Source organism: Pipistrellus kuhlii, unplaced genomic scaffold (genome assembly GCF_014108245.1).
Source record: "Pipistrellus kuhlii isolate mPipKuh1 unplaced genomic scaffold, mPipKuh1.p scaffold_m20_p_5, whole genome shotgun sequence".
In the NCBI taxonomy this organism is placed as follows: domain Eukaryota; kingdom Metazoa; phylum Chordata; class Mammalia; order Chiroptera; family Vespertilionidae; genus Pipistrellus; species Pipistrellus kuhlii.
In genome coordinates, this window is record NW_023425551.1 from 78,182,281 (window position 1) to 78,203,665 (window position 21,385).

Consider the following 21,385-nt stretch of genomic DNA (forward strand, 5'->3'; position numbering starts at 1 on the left):
ACAACGCAGCTCCCAAACCTTATTACGTAAAAGAAAAGCCCCAACCAACTTAAAGAAAGCCAGTCAGCAAGAATAGTAAAATATTTTCAAAAAATGCAAATCATATTGCCTATTTATAAATTTAAGTGTTTTTATCAAACATGATTTATCACCAGAGGCAAACAAAAAAAAAATCTTAACATTTCATTTGTTTACCTTCAAATGGGTTAAGTGTGAAAGAATGCTGAATGTATATAGAAAGTTTAATGACCACAAATCTTTTTTCTATTAGGATTTCATTATGTTGCTTACAATATGTTAAAGCTAAAAAGATTGAGAACCACCTTTGAAAAATATGAAACTCTAAAGAGGACCTGCAGAGAATTTCAAAACTGTGCCAGGCATATGGTGGATACTCAAATATTTGTTAAATGAATACTTACAGAATACAAGTACACTACATGCCTTTAAGATTTGCTACTATTTAATAAAACAGGAGCATGTGAAGAAATTTTCCCTAATCAAGATCACAACATTGCAATAATCAGTATATACCGATTATACTAGTACACTAAAAAATCCTAGCAAAAACCTTGCAAGGTACAGTGGGTGTTTGAAGAAGTGTATTTTCTCTATCAAAAACTAACCACAAGTCCTAAGGGAATCCTCTTTCACAAAAGAAACCCTCCACAGACATGGAAGGGAAACGCCTCTCTCATGAATCAAGAAGCTAAGTTCTAGAAAACAATGATGATACATGCTTTTAAGAATCAGGGCTATTCCTTAACATCTCTAGAGGTTTCCAGAGCCACTTTTCCAGTGAAAAATATTCAAACCTGCAGAATTTATAAGAGACCTTTCACAGAACATTGGGTTCTAATGTGGCACAATATCCTGGGTGGAAATTGACTCTGAGGAAAACAACACATTATTGTTCCTGACTAATCTCTTAAAAGACAAAAAGGCCTACCGATATATCCAGCTCTAGGATCCTGCTATGCCCATAGTCATTCTTTCTGCATCAAAGAAAACAAGCTTTACTTCCACGTCTATAATTAATTAAACCAAGAATCAGCACCTGAAGCAAGGCTAGACATAATGGAAGTAGCCAAAAAGGCAGGGGGAAGAAGAGTATTGGCTATACTGATAACATCGAAATTGTTATTATTGGCCACATGTGGCTATGAAGCTTCTGTTATAATACTATTGACTCCATCTCTTTGTCTTTTTCTCTGCACCAGCTAATAGCAGTGTCTTTGCTGTTTCTGAAACACATCTTAAATACTCTCTAGCCTCGGGACCTTTACACTTGTCACCTCTGCCTGGACAGTGTTTCTCCCAGATGCCACATGGCTTGGTCTTTACCTATTAACCAACCTCCCCTACATAAAGAGGCTGCAGGTTTATACACCCCTTCCCTAGCACCCTCTTATCCTCTTTTTATTCCATAACACTCATCACCTTCTGACACATTACATATTTATATAATATTTATCTCTCCTCCTGCAAGAATATAAGAAAAATGAAGTTTCATCTGCCAGTTTCATTTTCTACTATATTCCTAGTGGTAGGAGAGTGACTAGTGTACATTAGATAGGTATTCAGTTAAATATTTGTGGAATGAATAAAAACCTAGACACTTAAAAGGAAGGCAAGGTTCACATTGCTCTTATTTCTGGAGCCTAAAAGTCTCTGACCTACAGCATATTCAGTAAATATTGGAGAAAGGGAGAAGAGGAAAGAGCTACCAATCTAAGTAACGACCACATCCTTAAGTGAGCAAGAATAATAGAGGAACTGTTAAAAGAAATAACAAATCAAATATTTATTTTATCTCACAGTGTGGACTACCTTCAAAGGACAAATGGAGTTAAGAAAAGCATTTAGAAGTAGTATATTTGAAGTTTGCAAAACAAAACAAAATGCCAGTAAGCTTATAGTTAGAAACTGTACTTAGAGAATGTGAACAGCTTGAATTACATGGAGGAAAATAATGCAAAAAATCAGGAATGGGGAAAAATAAACAAATTTCATAACAGTAACATTTCTGGCTAAGAGTTGGGGAATGAAAAAGAGTTTGCAACAGATGTAGCAAGACACCACAGCAAGAACAAAGTCTGGCAGGAATAGAAAGTATAAAGGTCAAATTGGAGATACATATTGAGACCACATATTTACACAGCTTACTGGGAAAGCAGCTTTAAAGTTCATACCCAGTGATATAGAAAGAATCCTCTGTGCTTCTACGATTATCAGGGAAAAAAAGAATAATCACACAGCCCAATGGGGTAATAATGCAGCTGTGTGAGGGCAAAGATAATATTGCTATAGAACTTTGCTTCATTTTTTCAACCTGCTGGCAAAATTAATATTGTATTTCTAATGCAGCATTAAAAATGTTTACCAAAAAAATCTAACATATAATGTTTTCTCCCAACTCCAGTGACTTTAACAATCAGCAACTTTCAAAACACGCTAAGGGCAAGAATGTGCAAGTAATTAAAACAGTTCTAGGCTTGCTTTAGAAACACAGAACTTTTCTCAGAAAAATACTAAATCCATAAAAATACATTATTTTAATGATATCTTTTATTTTGAAGGCATGTCCAACAGTAATATAAGTATCTCCCACTTTTTGATCATAGCGAATAAAACAAAGCATGTATATCTGGGTACATTGAACTTGCCTGCACCCACCATTCATACTAATCTTAAAAGCTGTGGAAGTTACTTTTGGTTCTGCCAGTAGCAAAATAATCTCTTCTAGTGGGCATCCAGTAATGGATAAAATAGACAAGTCTATCGCTTGAGTATTGTATTGATGGGTATACAAAAGTGTGGTGTTACATTATTTTACACTTACAAGGAAATCAGTCTTTTTAATAAGTGAAATATACATTACATACACTATACATATATTACTACTACTTTACACAGGCTGCGTATTTACCATACAATTCCTGCTTTTACTATATTTAATGTTATTTTAGGTTTTGTGTATTATCTGGCATGATTTGGTAGGTTATTTTTTGCATCTGGAAATATTCCAAATTTTTTCCATAAAAATTAATTGTAATAGTTTCTTTGCTTTTACACCATTATAACTTACAAAGTTTCATAGGAATGCTCTACTTTTAGATAGCAGGTAAACTTGTGGTACTTCCTTTTAAAGAGAAAGCAGTTGAGAACTAAGCAAATCATAACCTAGAGTCATTAGATCCACACTAGTTTCCAGTGAGTGTCTCTTGCTTCTTTCCTCTCCTTTTAATCTTGATTAAACAAAGAGTAAGCAAATGGTTTCAGAAGTTCTTTATCAAGACAACAGTGTTCATAGGGATTTTTATACAGTAGTGTTTAGAATTTACAAAAATTCAGCAGGTAACTTTGAAATACTCTTTGAAAGCAGACAATTACTACTTTGAGAATACTTTTGATTTTTTTAGGTTTTACAGATTTAGGTTTACAGTCCCAATACCACACATGAGTAATAGCTATTCTCATTTTTCTCAGAATACATTAGAGGACCATATTTTAAATATCTAAAAAGAAAAATCATGTTTTTTTCTACTAACTTTCCATTTGATTGTAAACTTTTTAGTAATAGAATGACCGATTAAGTGAACATAAGATATTACCCTGGAAAATTTTGAGAGCAAATTCAAAACTCTAAACCATTTTTTTTAAATCTAGAAACTAATGCCTCTAAACATCATCACCTATAAGCTCTGACTCTTCTTATTAAGGAATGGGATTTCTCATGCTTTGAATCTCTCATGCTGGGCACAGACTTAAACCCCTCTCCTTTGTTCTGAATCTCTCCCAGAACTGGAGTTAAATTTCAAGCTATGTCGGTGGGTACCATAATCTGATTCAAAATAAAACCCCACTCCAATCTAAACATTCTTGAATACTGGGTCTGAGCTAACTCACTGACCTACATTCAGAAGTTTTAAAATTGGTAAATCACAGGCTATCTGAATGAGATCATATGATAATCATCTTTATATTCCCAATGTCTGGAACATTTAGCAAACAACCTAAAAAATTCTTTTCATGGACATAGTTAAGAAAAAAAAAAAAACGAAAAAAAAAACTTAGGCTTCTTAATAACATGTTGAGTATGGAACTATCGATACTTCTTCACTTCCCAAGAATGGTATTTCTTATGTGCAGGTGGTTCTGGTAGCAGCTTACCACAGTAAACCACTGCCACCACTCCCAAATCTGTTTACAGTCTCCCTTAGGCAGTAGAATCTCATCACAGCTAGGTCACTTAAGGGCACGGGTTACAAACTACAATATCTAAGTGGGCTAGGCAAAACAAGGAGCGGTGAACTGTGGCCAACACAAGAATGCCTGCCGATCTAAAGGGGCAATATATAGTCAACTGTAATCAACTGTAGGTTTTTTCAAGTAGGTTTTCAATTTCTTGCTCTTTCTCTCTTCTCCTTCTAGCACCCCAAAGTATTTTTTTACTGTTTTTATGAAAAAATAATAATTTTTTGAATTAAAGTTTACGGTCAGTATTACTTTGTATTAGTCTCAGGTGTACAGCACAGTGTGGTTAGACAAACATATACTTTACAAAGTTGTGTCTCCCCCCCCAATACACAACAGAAACCATACATAGTTATTACAACATTATTGACTAAATTTCCTATGCTGTGTTTTGGGTTGTTTTTTTTTTGTTGTTTTGTTCTGTTTTAATGTTTTTATTGATTTTAGAGAAGGGAAGGGAGAGGGAGAGGAACTCTGATGAGAGAGAAGCATCTACTGGTTGACTACTGGGGATCAAACCCACAATCCAGGCATGTGCCCGGACCGGAAATCAAACCTGTGACCTCTAGGTGCATGGGATGACATTCAACCAACTGAACTACACCACCGGCCAGGACTGCTAGGCTGTACTTTACATCCCCATGACCATTTTGTAACCAATCTACAATTCTCATCCCCTTCACCCCCAACACCCCTCTCTTATGCCAACCATTAGTCTGTTCTCTATGCCAGTGGTCGGCAAACTCATTAATCAACAGAGCCAAATATCAACAGTACAACGATTGAAATTTCTTTTGAGAACCAAATTTTTTAAATTTATTCTTCTAATGCCACTTCTTCAAAATAGACTCAACCAGACCATTTTGTGGAAGAGCCACACTCAAGGGGCCAAAGAAAAAGCTAAAGGACTTCACCCACCACTAAACCAGTGGTATTTTGTGGAAGAGCTACACTCAAGGGGCCAAAGAGCCGTATGTGGCTTGCAAGCCGCAGTTTGCCAACCAGGGCTCAATATTATGAGTATGTTTGTTTTATTTGTTCTTTAATTTTCACACATAAAATCATATGGTATTAGCATAATATCCTCTAGGTCCATCCATGCTGTCTCAAATGATAAGATTTTAATTTTTAACTGAAATAAGGAAGTTTATTACAGGGGCTGAAATACCTTGCATGCTTTAAAAGACTACAGATTTCACTCTTTTCTTTGGCCATTTATTATTCATATTTTTCATCTTTTTTGTTGTTAATCCTCACTCCAGGATATTTTTCAATTGATGTTTAGAGAAAGTGGAAGGGAGGGAGGGAGAAGGGAAGAGAGAGACACATCCATTGGTTGCCTCTCCCATGTGTCCTGACCGGTACAGGGATCAAACCTTCAATCCAGGTATACGCCCTTGACTGGGAATTGAACCCACTGACACACTAACCACTGAACCACACCAGCCAGGACTTTTTTCCTTCTTCTTAAAGAACCTTTAATGTTTCATATTTTACTGGTTTAGTGGTGGTGAAGTCCGTTAGTTTGTTCTTGTCCAGAAAGTTCTTTATCAGTCCTTTGATTTTTAAATGATAGCATTGCTGGGTAGGATAATCTTTGTTGTAGGTCCTTGCTTTTTATCCCTTTGAATGTTTCTTGCCAGTCCCACTGGTCTGCAAAGTTTCTGCTGGGAAATCAAATGACAGTTTATGGGAGCTCCCTTGTAAGTAACTAATTGCTTTTTTCTTGCTGCTTTTAAGATTCTCTCTTTGTATGATGTGTCTTATTGTGGACCTCTTTGGGTTTAACTTGTTTGGGACTTTCTGGGATTCCTAAACTTATATGTCTATTTCCTTCACTGGATTAGGAAAGTTTTGCACCATTTTTTCAAGTAGGTTTTCAATTTCTTGCTCTTTCTCTCTTCTCCTTCTAGCACCCCAATGATGTGAATGTTGGTTCTTGAAGTTGTCCAAGAGGCTCCTTATATAACCTCATTTTTTGGAGTCTTTTTTTCTTTTTGCTGATCTGATTGGGTGGTTTCTGCTTCCTTATATTCCAAATAGCTGATGTGATTTTCTACTTCATCTAATCTATTGTTGATTGCCTGTACTTTATTCTTCATTTCAGTTAGTGTTATTCCTCACTTCTGACTGTTGTTGTTTTTTATAGTTTCCATGTCCTTTTATATGCTGTGAGGTTCTAACTTTTTGAGCATCCTTATAACCAATTTTGAAATATGTATCTGGTAATTTGCTTGCCTCCATATCATTCAGTTTTTTTACTGGGGATTTCTCCAATTTTTTCATTTGGGCCTGTTCTTTGTCTCTTCATTTTAGTTGCTACCCTGTGTTCATTTCTGTCTATTAGGTAATGAAGCCCCATCTCCCAATCTTGGTACAGTGGCCTTATGTAGAGGTGTCCTTTAAGGCCCAGTGGTGTAGCCCCTCCTCCCCAGTCACCTGAGCTGGGCACTGCAGGTACACAGCCCCCCCTAACTCCTGTAGTAGGCTATGTGCAATGTCACGTTGTATTTGAGCCTTGATTGCTATTGGCATGTAACGGAGAGGAAATTCCCCCCACCTACCCCCACAGGCTGACTGGCTGTGAGGACTGGGTGTAACCATAGTGAGGAGCTACTGAGCAGGATTTGCTTCAGTGGGTATTTGATGCCCAACAAGTCTATTCCTTGAGCGTGTAACTCAAGGAATTGAGGTGGTAGGATGTGGTCTGAAGCTGTACACTGAATACTCTGGCTCTGAGGCCTCCCAGAAGTACAAGATCAGCCAATGCCTATGCCCTGCCTGGGAGCTACCTGGCACAACCTAGAGAGCATTCTGCAGATGGCTGCTACTTGTGCTGGGCTTAGAGGTGCCCAGGAGAAGCCAAACTGTGAATCAAGGCCAGCAGCTGCTAGTGCTGAGCCTGGGGTGATTTAACATGAGGTATGGGCATGCATGAATCAAGATCAGTCATTTGTATGGAAAATCCACTAGAAATGGCTTGGGCAGGCCTGCCAGTTGGGTGGGCAGGATCTCAGGAAAATCACCAGTGTTAGCCAGATTGATTTAGACTAAGATATGGCGCCTGCCTATGGACTCTGAAGGGGAGGGCTCAGCAAAGTAGCAATGCCCTCTGCCAGCACTTCTATCTGGAAGCATGATGCCCCTCCAGTTTTTGCCTTGAAATCAAACAATTCAGTTCTTCTTCTGGCATCCTTGGCAACTTTCAAGCTCCTAAAACAGAACTGGAGTTCAGAGTGAGTGTCAGAGTAAGTCCATGTGCAGGCCCTTTAAGAGGAACTACCTGAGACTCCAGAGCTCTCCATCTCACTCAGCAATACTCCCTGCTGATTTTCAGTCAGAATTTATGGGAACTTGTCTTCCCAGCACCAGAACCCTAGGCCAGGGGTGGGGGTGGGGGGGTTTCTTATTGGGGCTGGGACCCCTTAATCCTGGAGGGGACCTCTGTAGCTGAGATATCTTTCTTGATTTTTTTTAATCATTAATTAATTAATTTTATTTATTTATTTATTTATTTATTTATTTTTACATATTTTATTGTGTTTTTTTTTACCCCCCTCCTTCCCTCCCACACATCACCTCCCTCCCCAGAGTTTTATGTCCATTGGTTGTACTTATATGCATGTATGCAAGTCCTTCGGTTGATCTATTATCTTCCCCAGATCCTCCTCCCCTCCCCGCTGTAATTTGACAATCTGCTTGTTGCTTTACTGTCTCTATATCTATCTTTTGGTTCATCAGTTTATAATGATCTTTATTAACCACAAATGAGTGGGGTCATGTGGTGTTTCTCTTTCATTGATTGGCTTATTTCACTCAGCATTCTTTCTTGATTTTAACCACTACATACGAGTGTGGGACCAGCCCATTCTACATCTCCACTCCTACCAGTCTCGATGCGGCTTCTTCTATACTACTATATCCTTAGTTTTAGAACTTCTTTTTGGCTAGATTTCAGGTAGTTATGAATGATGGTCATTCGGTAATTTAGTTGTAATTTTGATGAGGCTGTGGGAGGTTACAGATAATGCCTTTACCTACACCACCACCTTGACCAGAACTCTGTCACACAGAAATTAAAAGAGAAAAGAAGACTACTACATTTTTAAGGATAAGCCAAACACTCAAAATTTTTGTGAAATCCACCCTATTTTTAAAAGATTACAGGCCAAATCAAAAACATCTTCAGTCAATCTGTACTTTTTTGTTTCCTGTTAAAATCAAAATACCCCTGGAAGAGTTGGTTAGAAATTCAGTCTACATATATCAGCACAATGCCTTTAGCATAGTAGGGACTCAATAAAGTCTTGTTAGATGAACAGATACATCTGAGATTACAAGGTAATTCAGGTATTAAGAGAGACTAGAAGAATATAAAGCAAATTCCACATAGCTTCACAATTTCAGAGATCTGCCTCTCCTGTCCTGTTGAATCACTCTCCTATATCTTAATTCTTTTTCATCTGTTCCCTGTTCCCTCCTCTTCCCCCCGCCCCCCCCCCACACACACACACAAACAACTTAAGTGGTAACACCAACCTAAACTTACCTGATGATTTTACTTTGAATATTAAATTATTAGAATAAATTCTAAGATTGGGAGGGAGGTAACAGGATTGTTATGTTCATGTATTTTCCAACTACCACTTCCCTATTCCTGGCTCTACTTAATTTTTAATATATAACTGTCTGTTAAACTGAATTGGTGTTCTGACAAATTTTTATTTTACAAAAGGATTCCCTTGAGTATCACATTTCTCCAGTGCTTCACCTACAACTGGTGCTCAATAAATACTTTTTGTCTGGCTTACAGATCTTTATTTACTAAAATAAAAGAAGCTGGGGAAAATAAAACTAAAGTTTTATTCAATTGAAAAATTGCAAATGAAACATCTCTTTAAACGTTTCAGACAATTTTCATATTCAACTTGCTGAGAATATGTTAAAAAGAAAAGTACAGCTAACTGTTGCAGCAGCCCCATGAACACATAACAGACCAAGTCCTAGGCTTTTATATTCTCAAAGAGGGGATAATGCTAACAGCAACTCAACTGGCTCACTGTCTTAGATGCCTTAAACATTCACTTTAAAAGCTCTTAACCCTCTTAACCTCTGGAAAAGCAGCTCTCTCTCATAGACTGGAGTCATTCTGAACACCTGGATGCTGGGATCTGGTAAACCCACTGAGCTTTTAAAGAAGTTTTAAGCAAATCACCCTTTAACTCAAAGTTTCTGCCAACTCACCATAAGAAGTGTATCAGGAATGATAATGCTTTTTCAAGTTAAATAATCAAATACAACTTAAAGGCTGTCACTAAGTGAGACCTCTACACCCAACCATCAACTAAAGAAGAGCCCATAAGAGAATGATTGACGTTCAAATGTTTAGTTTGTTTTAACAACAAGCTGGGGGGATGTGGAAGCTAAGATTGAGTATATCTGATACTCCATTCCAACCCATGGTTCAGCTACTGATAATCCACTTCTGCTTCTCATAAATACAATGGGAGAGCTAAGTTGCTTTACTTTAAAGGCTCTTAACCCTCCTTAATTCAATGAAACCAATTTAATTTTGTTTATTTTCCAACAGTTCTAGCTAATTCTAAAAATTTATATTTATTGACCTTTATTCTTTCTTAAGAGTCACTGGAAGAAATTTCATGTTTTATCTTGCAATTGGACCCAATTTATAAATCTAAAACACATTATGGAAGTTTAGGCATCTTATTTTTCTATATCTTGAAACATTCTGCCGTTTCATCATCCTGAGAGTTAATTTATCATTATGCATCATTATTCATCAACTAGAGGACTGGTGCACAAAATTTGTACACTCGGAGGTGGGGGGTTCCCTCAGCCCGGCCTGCACCCTCTCATAGTCCAGGAACCCTTGGGGGATATCCAACTGACAGCTTAGACCCTCTCCGGTATTGAGCATCTGCCTCCTGGTGGTCAGTGCGTATCATAGCCACCAGTCATTCCACTGTTCGGTCAATTTGCATAATAGCCTTTTATTATATAGAATTATATCCGACTATACTTTTAAAATACTATAATAATAAGGGAAAGGGAAAATTATGGAAATGCCTACATTGAAAGATGATATAACAGTGAAATAAACCATATCCTTCAGGTTTCTCATTGCATTGTTGTGGGAACCCTATCCAGAGTATGCTAGATGTTCAAGGCCAACTTGCCATAGGCAGGTATAAGAACACAGCAGTTTTACTGTATACACTACGCAGCTGTGTAAAAAGAAAAAAAAAAAAGAAAAAACTGATGTCACTATTTCAGCAAAAACCCTCTTTTATCTAAGTTAGTATAAAGTATGTTACTGATCAGCCAGTGTCAAGCTGCATTGTAGGGAAGGTGTATAAAAGACCAGCCAGTGGCTGCTACATTAGCAAGGACTACCTTGTATTTACTACTGTGTCTGCTTGCTATTTAGTAGGAATGGCTACTTAAACTACAATAAAGACTCTCTTATACACCTACGCTTCTTGTGTCTTCTTCCCATACCCAGGAGGTCCAGCCCCCGGCAGAGTATGCATCCCCAACAGTTAGCATAGTGAGCAGGATGAAGGAGTGAATACTCCACAATTGCTGCAGCAAGCAGGGTCAAGAAGGAAACTTACTACAACAATTGTCCAAAATATTTGCATCATGTTTAAGAGAGGAATTAAAGAAGACTGGAAACACCATCTCTGTAGCCTGCTTTTAGCTTTCAATGAATATAGTTGAGAATTCAGAGCTTTTCATTTTCTGCCTCTGATAGCAAACAGAAGAAAATTAACAGAAGATGATTCACAATTAGATAATCAGATGAATGCAGAGACAGAAAGCAGCACTCCATATTCTTATATTTTTAGAGATAAAAAGAAAATATTTTATTTTCACCAGGTGGTCATTTATCAGGAAAAATACTGTCACACAATATTTTGTAATAAGAATATAGACCACCTCATTCTACTAAATATACATGTGACAGTATTCATTCATCTTTTATGATGTTTGGATGCCAAAATCTACTTGATACAGAGGTTTGCTACAGTTAAATTCTAATTAAAATTCCTAAAGGTTTGTCACTATCTTTTACTCTTACTTCTGTATCTATCTAATAAAAGAGTAACATGCAAATTGACCATCACTCCAACACACAAGATGGCTGCCCCCAGGTGGACAAAAGATGACCGCCATAAGATGGCTAGCTGGGAAGGGCAGTTGGGAGGCACCAGGCCTGCAAGGGAGGGCAATTGGGGGCAATCAAGCCTGTAGGGGAGAGCAGTTAGGGGTGGCCAGGCTGGCAGAAGAGAGAAGTTGGAGGCAACTGGGCCTGGAGGGAAGGGCAGTTGGAAGGGACCCAGGTCTGCAGAGAGCAGTTGGGGGGACAAGGCCTGCAGGGGAGGGCAGTAAGGGGTGAACAGGCCTGCAGGAGAGGGCAGTTAGGGACAAACAGGCTGGCAGGGGAGCAGTTAGGCATCTATCAGATTGGTAGGGGAATAGTTAGGGGGTGATCAGGCTGGCAGGCAAAAGCGGTTACGGACAATCAAGAAGGCAGGTAGGCAAGCAGTTGGGAGCTGGCAGTCCTGGATTGTGAAAGGGATGTCCAACTGCCCGTTTAAGCCTAAGCCTACGGGGATTGGACCTAAATGGGCAGTCAGACATCCCTTGAGGGGTCCCAGATTGGAGAGGGTGCAGGCTGGGCTGAGGGCCATACTCATCCTCGTGCACGAATTTCGTGCACCGGGCCTCGAGTATTATTCATGAAAATGACAATAAAATCTGAGTATCAAGTGTATCCATGTGATAAATGGTGATTATTTTCCAACCTACCAGAGATACAACATCAATTTTCCTCAGCCTACCCCCAACTCTCACTTTCTTGAAGGTTGCTACATTATTTATATAATTTAAAGTAACAAAAATGTATATAATTGGCTAAATTTTTATAACTAATGTTGGTTTTCTACAAAAAATGTTTTAATTACTCATGTTATATTTTATATAGTGACACATTATAACTACATTTCAGCTTCCTTATTTCATTAAAAAATATACATACTTTAAGTTAAAATTTACATCTTGGCTTAAATAATTAGTAGAATCCCCCTTAAATAATAAGTAGAATCCCTCCCACGGTAACAATTAGCATTCCAGATTACCTATCTAACCATTAACGGAAATCACCAAAATACCTTTGTAAATACCATTACAGAGGTCACAGATATGAGACTTATAACTACTCCCATATGGTTGAAAATGATGTTCTTAAAATTAAAATTTTTAAAAAGTAGACCTGGTCAATTAGCACAACGAGTTAAAGGATTGTCCCAGTATGCCAATGGTGCAAACTCAATCTCCCCAGTCAAGGCACATACAAGAAGCAACCAATAAATGCATAAATAAGTGGAACAATGAATCAATCAATCTCCCCTTCTTCTAAAATCAACAAATAAATAAAAAATGTGAAAGAAAGCATTCACAGAAAAGCATCATTTGTCTTAGTTCTGGAACAAAATTATTCCTGAGTACTGATTATGACACTACTCTGTAAATGTTGACCTCACCATGTGATTTTTAAATGGCCCTAAATTCTTGGACTAGAAGAAACATTTCATTCCCATTAACATAACATAATATGATCCAAAATCAGCCCAAATTCTTGTGTGTGTGTGTGTGTGTGTGTGTGTGTGTATAATATATATAAAATACATCAGCATTTCTTCCCCCCTTTATGCTATTGGGTTGGCAGCTAAGTAATTGCGGGTTTCACACACATATGGCTTTAGTTGAATTTTTAGGTTTGCAGACGTAGTACAAATGTAAAACACATTTTGTTATTTGGTAGTTGGCTATTCAGCTGTTAATCAGTGAAAAAAGTTTTTTGATCTGTTTTGTAGTTTTCATTTGGCGTTCGTTGAAAAATGGAAAATCAAAAGGAACATTTTCGTCATATTTTGCTTTTTTATTTCCACAAGGGAAAAACGCATCGCAAGCTCATAAAAAGTTATGTGCTGTTTATGGTGACGAAGCCTTAAAAGAACGGCAGTGTCAAAATTGGTTTGCCAAATTTCGTTCTGGTGATTTTTCACTCAAAGATGAAAAACGCTCTGGTCGTCCAGTTGAAGTTGATGACACCCTAATCAAAGCAATAATCAATTCGGACTGTCACAGTACAACACATGAGATTGCAGAGAAGCTTCATGTATCACATACATGCATTGAAAATCACTTAAAACAACTTGGCTATGTTCAAAAACTCGATACATGGGTTCCTCACGAACTGAAAGAATCACAGTTAACGCAACGCATTAGCAGCTGCGATTTGCTAAAGAAACGTAATGAAAATGATCCATTTTTAAAACGACTGATAACTGGCAATGAAAAATGGGTTGTTTACAACAATATCAAGTGGAAAAGATCGTGGAGCAGGCCAGGTGAACCAACTCAAACAACATCAAAAGCTGATATTCATCAAAAGAAGGTTTTGTTATCAGTTTGGTGGGATTACAAAGGAATTGTCTACTTTGAACTCTTACCACCCAACCGAACGATCAATTCTGATGTCTACATTGAACAACTAACGAAATTAAACAATGCAGTTGAAGAAAAACGGCCCGAATTGACAAATCGAAAAGGTGTTGTATTCCATCATGACAATGCAAGGCCACACACATCTTTGGTCACTCGGCAAAAATTAATGGAGCTTGGTTGGGATGTTTTGCCACATCCACCATATAGTCCTGACCTTGCACCATCTGATTACTTTTTGTTTCGATCTTTACAAAACTCCTTGAATGGTAAAAATTTCAATAATGATGATGATGTCAAATCGTACCTGATTCAGTTTTTTGCTAATAAAAACCAGAAGTTTTTTGAACGTGGGATTATGATGCTGCCTGAAAGATGGTAAAAGGTCATTGATCAAAATGGGCAATACATTACAGAATAAAGTTATTTAGTTCCATGAAAAAATTGTCTTTGATTTTCTTTAAAAAATCCGCAAGTACTTAGTTGCCGACCCAATAGAAGCACTAAATAGGTGCGGTTCTCCCAATCTCAGGCCCCGGCTTTTCTGAATTTTCTGTCTGGAAAATCTTATGTATTTTAATTTACCCCTTCCCCTTGCTATATTCTCCTTGTGCCCTTAGAAGTACTATATGTTCTAATTGTGTTTTTTGTGCACAAAAACAAGCAGAAAGCAGAAAAATGAATTCATTTAAAAATGTTCAAGTAAAAATTCTACTTCACCAAGCAAGGTACTGCTTACCCTATAATTAATTTTAATATTGTAGCAGGAAAGACTTTTTTTCCTTTATGTTTTAATCTGGGGACAAGAAAAAAAATCTAGTAATAGAATGTCAACATTAATTTGAGGGGACATGAAAAATGACTTAATAACACTGCAGCAGGATTAATATTGTACAATAGATCATAGAGCCATAAAACTCTTGACAAATTCATTTTTGTATCACTGTATATTGTTGCTAACAGGGCAGGGCATATCTGAAAGGCTGTTAATACCTTACTGTACAAATGCCAATCCAATTGCACCGCAAGGGTACAGTGTATTTTTCAGGAGATGGGAGAAAAGAGGAATTTCCTCACCCATCTGCAGCTTGCATTTAAATGCAACCTGGAAAAGAATAAGGGCAGAGTGATTTCAAGCAGGAAGTTAACGTTTGCTTGAAATCAAGTGGTCCAATTCAAAAAATGAGTTGATAGTTACCAGAAAATTTGCTTCCACTTCAAGATCATCTAGCCAAGGCATTGAGAGTGGAAAACATATCAGCAATTGACACAAGACAAATTTTACCCCAAACAGCTATCCAAACAAGGTGTCAAGCCAAAAGACCAAATAGGGGAAGCTTAATTTGACACAAAAGCTACCAAATCCTTAAACAACAACAAAAAAAGAAGAAGCTATCAGATCTTTACACTTAAAAATAACTATTCAAGTTAAGATAAGACTAATAGGAACTGAATTTATCCTCCTACCTGAAAAAATAACAAAAATTTAAAAAACAGAAAAAAAATATATATGAGACAACAGTTTTCAATACTATGACCATTTGCCAAAATAAGAAAAAAGAAAAGACAGTGAATCCTGAGACATGGTACCTAAAGGAGACAAGCCCTATGGCTGTCTCAGCTTACTGCCTTGAAGAGAGTTTCCAAGCCATGGAACAGGTAAGGGAAAGTGAGGTGAAACTGCAGTAGGCACTGACTTCTGAGCACGCAATCTGAACTACAGCTCAAAAGGGACCTGTGTTTTATTTAATGCTCTGAAGTTGCCATCTTGAAATTCTAAATAATTTTTACAAAGGGTCACACTTTCATTTTATATGAGCCCTGCAAATTTTATAGCTGGACCTGCCTGGCAGGTCCCCTGAGCTGAAAGTCTCCTAAGTCCAACTCAGCTAGAGTTCATAGGGCAGAATAAGCACATGCATATTTAAATAACTATTCAAAGCCAGGGAAAGAATCATCCAAAAGGATCAGGGGTAATAGTATCTGTCATGCACACAGGCTGGGAATAATCCTTTTCCCAAAGGTCAGATCCAGAAAACTCGTAAGTCAGGGGCAATAGGTAAAATACTCAAGAAGATCTTGCCTCGTAACTAAAGAATCATTAACCATAGACTGACCACTCCAGATCCATACATTAAAAAAAAAAAAAAATCATAGAAACACAACTCCAAAAGACCTAATTACTACCAAGTAAGTTAATTGCATCCTAGAACAAAGCTCAAAAAAATCTGTAGGAAGATAAAAATATCCAGCATGCAAAAAGATAAAACTCACAATATTTTGGCATCCAAACAAAAATTACCAGGCACAGAAAGAAGTGGAAAATACAATCCATAATAAGAATAAAAATCAATTATTCACAAATGCTATGGGTCTGAATGTTTGTCTCCCACCCCAAATTCCTATGCTGAAATCCCAACCTCCAAAGGTGAGGGTGGTATTAGAGGAAGTACCTTTGGAAGGGTTAGGTCATGAAGGTGGAGCCTTCATAATTTGTATTAGTGCTAAGCCCTTCCATCATGTGAGAAAACATACAATGCAAAGTCTAAGATCTGGAAAAGAGACCTTACTCAACCATATGTGCATCCTGATCTTGGACTTCCCAGCCTCCAGAACTGTAAGAAATAAGTTTCTGTTGCTTATAAGCCATCCATCCAGTCTGTGGTATTTTGTTACATAGCAACCTGAAAGGACTAAGCTAGCAACCAACCCAGAACTAACACAGATGTTAGATTTAGCAGATAAGGACATTTTAAGAACAACATGGCCGAATTTGTAGGCTACTACTAATAAAACAGTACTTAGGTGGAAATTTATAACATTAAACATCTTAATAGAAAATATCTTAAATCAATAAACCCAGCTGTATCTATTAATAGTATCCTTCCTCCTTTTTCTTCCACCTTAAGAAACTAGAACCTGAAGAACAAATTAAACTCAGTCTGCAGAAAGAAGGAAATGATAAAAATCACACTGAAAACTTTTTTAAATGGAAAACAAGAGAGATAAGAAATGAAACCAAAAGTTGGTTGGTTCTTTGAGACAATCAATAAAACTGATCAAAACAAACAACAACAACAACAAATGTCTAGCCAGACTGATTAGGAAAAAAGAGAGAGAGCAAGAGAAGATACCAATTACCTGTGTAAGAAAGAAGTGTCGTCCCTACAGTTTTAGATATATTAAAAAAACAACACACAGAGAATATTGCGAACTACTCTAGACTATAAATATGACAAGTAACATATAATAAAATGAACAAAATTACTGACAAGACAAGCCACCAAAGCTCACCCAAAAAGTTAATCTGAATAGCCCTTTATCTTTATTAAAAGTAGTCACCCTCCCACAAAGAAAACTCCAGACATAGATGGCTCCATTGATGAACTCTCCCAAACATTTAAGGAAGAAATAATACATTACAACAATTCTTACAGACAACTAAAGTGGAGAGGATACAGATTAATCTCATTCCATGAGGTCAGAATTTACTGTGATAAGAAAACCAGCCAAACATTGTAAGATAAGAAAACTACAGACTAATACTCATGATAAATATAGATGTAAAAATTCTTAATACAATTTTATCAAATTGAATCCACATTATAATATTAAAAGGATAATGCATCATGAACTGGGGCTTATCTAAAAAATGCAGGACTAGTTCAGCATCTGAAAAGCAATTAGTATAATCAATTCACTAGGTTAACAAATAAAGAGAAAAGCCATATGATCATCTCAATAGACACAGAAAAAGCATTTTATAAAATCCAACATTCTTTTTTTTTTTTTCTTTGCTTATCCTCACCCAAGGATATTTTTCCCATTGATTTTTAGAGAGTGAAGGGAAGGAAGAAGAGAGAAGAGGGGAAGGGGTAGGGGAGCGGAGGAGAGGGGAGGGAAGTGAGGAAGGAGGGTTTCACAGATATATACATATGTCAAACATACCTTAATAACACTTTTTTTTAAATGTACAATAAACATAGTTCAAATATAAGAGACATCAGCTAATTCAGATCACTATCTGTCCCCATTAACAGTATTCTTTCTCCTTTGTTTTTCAACATTTACAAGAATACTAGTAAAAGCACTTCTCAAATTAGAATAATGTCCATCAAATTCTCCAAGTTCCTGCATTACAACTAAAAGTGTTTTTATATTTAATGAAATGTTTTAGTGAACCTTTCCACCACACTGATCTCCCTATAGCCTATTTATCTCAGTTGTGGATTAAACTGAGCTGTGCACAGAGACAGGTTGCTTTGGGTGAAACCCTATTTATGAAAAGGGCAAATCAGTCTACTTCACATTGTTTGTTAAGAACCACTTTCCTAATTCAGAGAATGAACTTAAGTGAAACAATTATTTCTCTTCATTACTTATAGTAACTTCAAAAAAAACAAATTTTCTTGCTGCTATAGTACAAGCAAAGAAACTGAGGCAGCTTAGAACGAAGCAGATGGAAATGTGAGAAGATAGCTCAACACTAGTTCATGGCTAACGGGCTAATTTCTTGGGACAATTATATTGCCTTACTTCTTCCAATAAGCAATCAAAAATTATTTTTTTTGTACATAGAAACTATTTCCCTATTAACATAGTTTTCTTTCTAATTGAACTTCAATTAATGGCTTGGATAACTTAAGGTTGATGAGAAACTTTAGGGATACTAGTTAGAGTAACCTGTTAAGACTACCTTAAAAAGCAAGACTACTTTCATAACATGAAATGTTACTCCCAGATTTACCTACATATGAATTTTATAAAAGGAAAGAATACCATAGGCAAAAATTTTTTAAAGAAAATAAGTAATGAAGATAAAGGTTACTGGATATAGTCTGAGCTGTTTCAAAAACCTTTAAAATAAGTTCTCTTATCAGTTTGGTTTAATGAGAGAAAAAAACGAGACAGTGTGATCCTCGAAATCAGCGTGCTCTAGAACAGTCACCTTACTCACTTCTTTTCCCATTCTCACTGTTAAGATATTTAAAATCTCCCTCTCAGTACCTGCTAGCCATTCTTTCTGCTTCTTTTCCCTGTGGAACAGCACAGACCAAATCCTGGTATAGTTAACTTTCTCCCTACCCCTGTATTAACAGCCAGCTTCATGCGTCCTACTTATCCTGTCTCACTGCTCCTTCAGCCTTCCAAGGAGGAGTCTCTGCATCTAGTCTGCCCCAAAACAATCTCCACCCCAATCTGCTTGCTGAATGCATAATATCTTGCCAATGGTTAGGCATGGCAATTAGTCTCTTCTGAGAAGATTCTATTTTTCTATCCCTTCTAAGCCCTCTTGCCCACCCAGGAACCTACTTCATTCTACATCCTCTGAATAACAATAAACGTGCTCAGTAAAACTCGTTTTTCTTTTCAATCCTTAATGAGACTTCAGTACAACCTATTAAACCCCAATTTCTTGTCAAAGGAATAATTCCAGTTCTGTAATAATTTGCAGAATACAAACTACTGACCCAGAGTGACCCTAGAAAATGGTATTTTTCAGCTATAATGTTCAATTCCTTAGATTATTTTTAGTTGGTGCTTTCCTACAAGTAGGACCATTATTTTAGAAAACTCAATGTTGCATTATATATATATATATATTAGAAAAATAAGACTGAGATAGTGTAATGTGGTCATTATGAAAATTCATTTGAGACCCCAAGTTGAAGTATCCTCCATTGGGAGAGGTATCATAAAATGGTATTCTCACACTGGGAGAGGGAAAGTGGGAGAAAGTCTAGAATGGGGAGTGAGAGCCCAAGAAAGAAAGCAGGGCATCCATGCAGAGGAGGCGGGAGTGACAGAGATGGAAGATTGGTAACACGAAGGAGGACTGATCATTCAATAAATGTATTAAGAACTGAAACCAGTTTATCAGTGTAAGAGAGTGGCATTAAAATAAATTTTAAAAATCTAGAATCCTGTGATAATTAGATTGGAATTAATATGAATTTCTGATTTTTCAAAATACTTAAAGATATAAATAAATATAGAGGTAAATTGGTGTGCATCACTGAGAGGGTCTGGGAACAACAACACCTAATAGCAATAAATACACTAATCACTCAGATCTTGGCTTCTGAAAACTATTTTCCTCTAAAAAGAACCAAAGTTCCTGGAAGAAATGACTAGTTCAGGTTTGGGGCAGGAAAGTACAAGATGAGCATGGAACTTCATCTTGTGCCAGAAAGCAAAAAATGCTCAAAAGTATTTTATCAAGGAATATGTCCAAAAATGGGACAATTGGACATCAAAAATACTTAATAGTAGTAACAGAATAAACCCATTACCAGTAAGTAAAACGGAAAACTATAAATTAATACAAACACAAATTTAATGAATAAATAAATACTGTCAGGAGATGGAATAGTTACATAGTTGTAAACACTTTCCAACAAAATATTAATTACAAAGCTAAAGGAGTAACTTAAGTAATGAAGTCCAGCAGACCATGAATACCTCAATAAAGCAGTCAAAGGAGTCATCATTTGTAATGGGTCAAACTGATATTGTATGGCATGTGACAGGGTGCAATAAACATCATTATGTGCTATTCTTCTAACAGTGCATAATTTGAATCATAGGACATACAAAAAATCAAATCAAGGCACATTCTACAAAATAACTGGCTGTTAACTCCAAAAGTGCCAAGAAGTTCACAAAAGTTAAGAAAAGACTGAAGAACTATTTCAGAAGAGAATAGAGACATTATGGGAATATATGCTATCAAAGACATCATTGTGACAATTGCAAAACTTGAATGCAGTTTGTTTCTTGACCTTATCTTCTAACTCACTAATTTGGTCCTCCACTTTTCTAGTCTACTGTTGAAACCTTCCATAGCTTTTTTGATTGTAGCTATGGTACTTTTGATTTCTTCCAGGTTTTGTATAGGTTAATTTTCTCATCCGTCTGGCTTATGAATTGTATGACCATCACTCTGAATTATTTTTCTGTCATATTGCATGCCTCGGTTTCACTTATTTCCTTTCTTGGTGATTCCTTTTTCTTTCCTCTGGAGATTGTTTCTTTTTCTCCCCATTCTATTACCAGAAGGTCCAAACACAGAGTTGCGGGGGACTAGGCCATGTGTAGTGGGAGCGTTGTGCCACCTGAGTGTCACTTAAGAGCTCTGACACCAAGACATGTGGCTGCCATGGGCTGGTGGGAGCCATGCACAACAAAAGTCAGAATCACCACCACACAGTGCAGCCTCGTGCATGCACCTCGAATCAGGTACACTGCATTTGCCATGCTGAAAAAATGTCCCCATGGGCATATGCCCAAAATTAGAGTCCCCTAACACACGCCAGGAGTCAGAGACCCCAAGTGCACACACCAAGAATTGAGAATCGGAATCTCTGTTGCTTGGTGTGACCTCACACCATGTATCAGGGTCCCTGTGTGTGCATACGCCAAGAATTAGAGTCACAGGTACTCAGAGTGCATGCACTGAGACTCAAGAATCCCATGCATGCAGAGAGTCCATGCTGCTTCTCGCGCGGAGAATCAGGACCCTGGTCTGCTTGGGGAGCCGGGTTGCATAGCTGCCCTGTGTTGGTGGGAGGCCTACTTCTGAGCCGTGGGAAACAGA

At 37.2% G+C, this 21,385-nt stretch overlaps 1 protein-coding gene and 1 long non-coding RNA gene across 4 annotated transcripts in view; one reads left to right on the forward strand and one right to left on the reverse strand.

Annotated features, from left to right (window-relative positions):
- ZFAND3 (zinc finger AN1-type containing 3) overlaps positions 1–21,385 on the reverse strand; it is a 246,361-nt gene that overhangs the window by 138,513 nt on the left and 86,463 nt on the right. The gene's annotated exons all lie outside the window — the stretch shown is intronic.
- The window catches only part of LOC123651410, a 28,515-nt gene continuing 12,624 nt past the window's right edge, over positions 5,495–21,385 (forward strand). The window contains exons 1-3 of the long non-coding RNA XR_006740102.1: positions 5,495–5,536; positions 7,851–7,856; positions 17,688–17,691. This is a non-coding gene — a long non-coding RNA (uncharacterized LOC123651410). The remainder of the gene's footprint in view (positions 5,537–7,850; positions 7,857–17,687; positions 17,692–21,385) is intronic.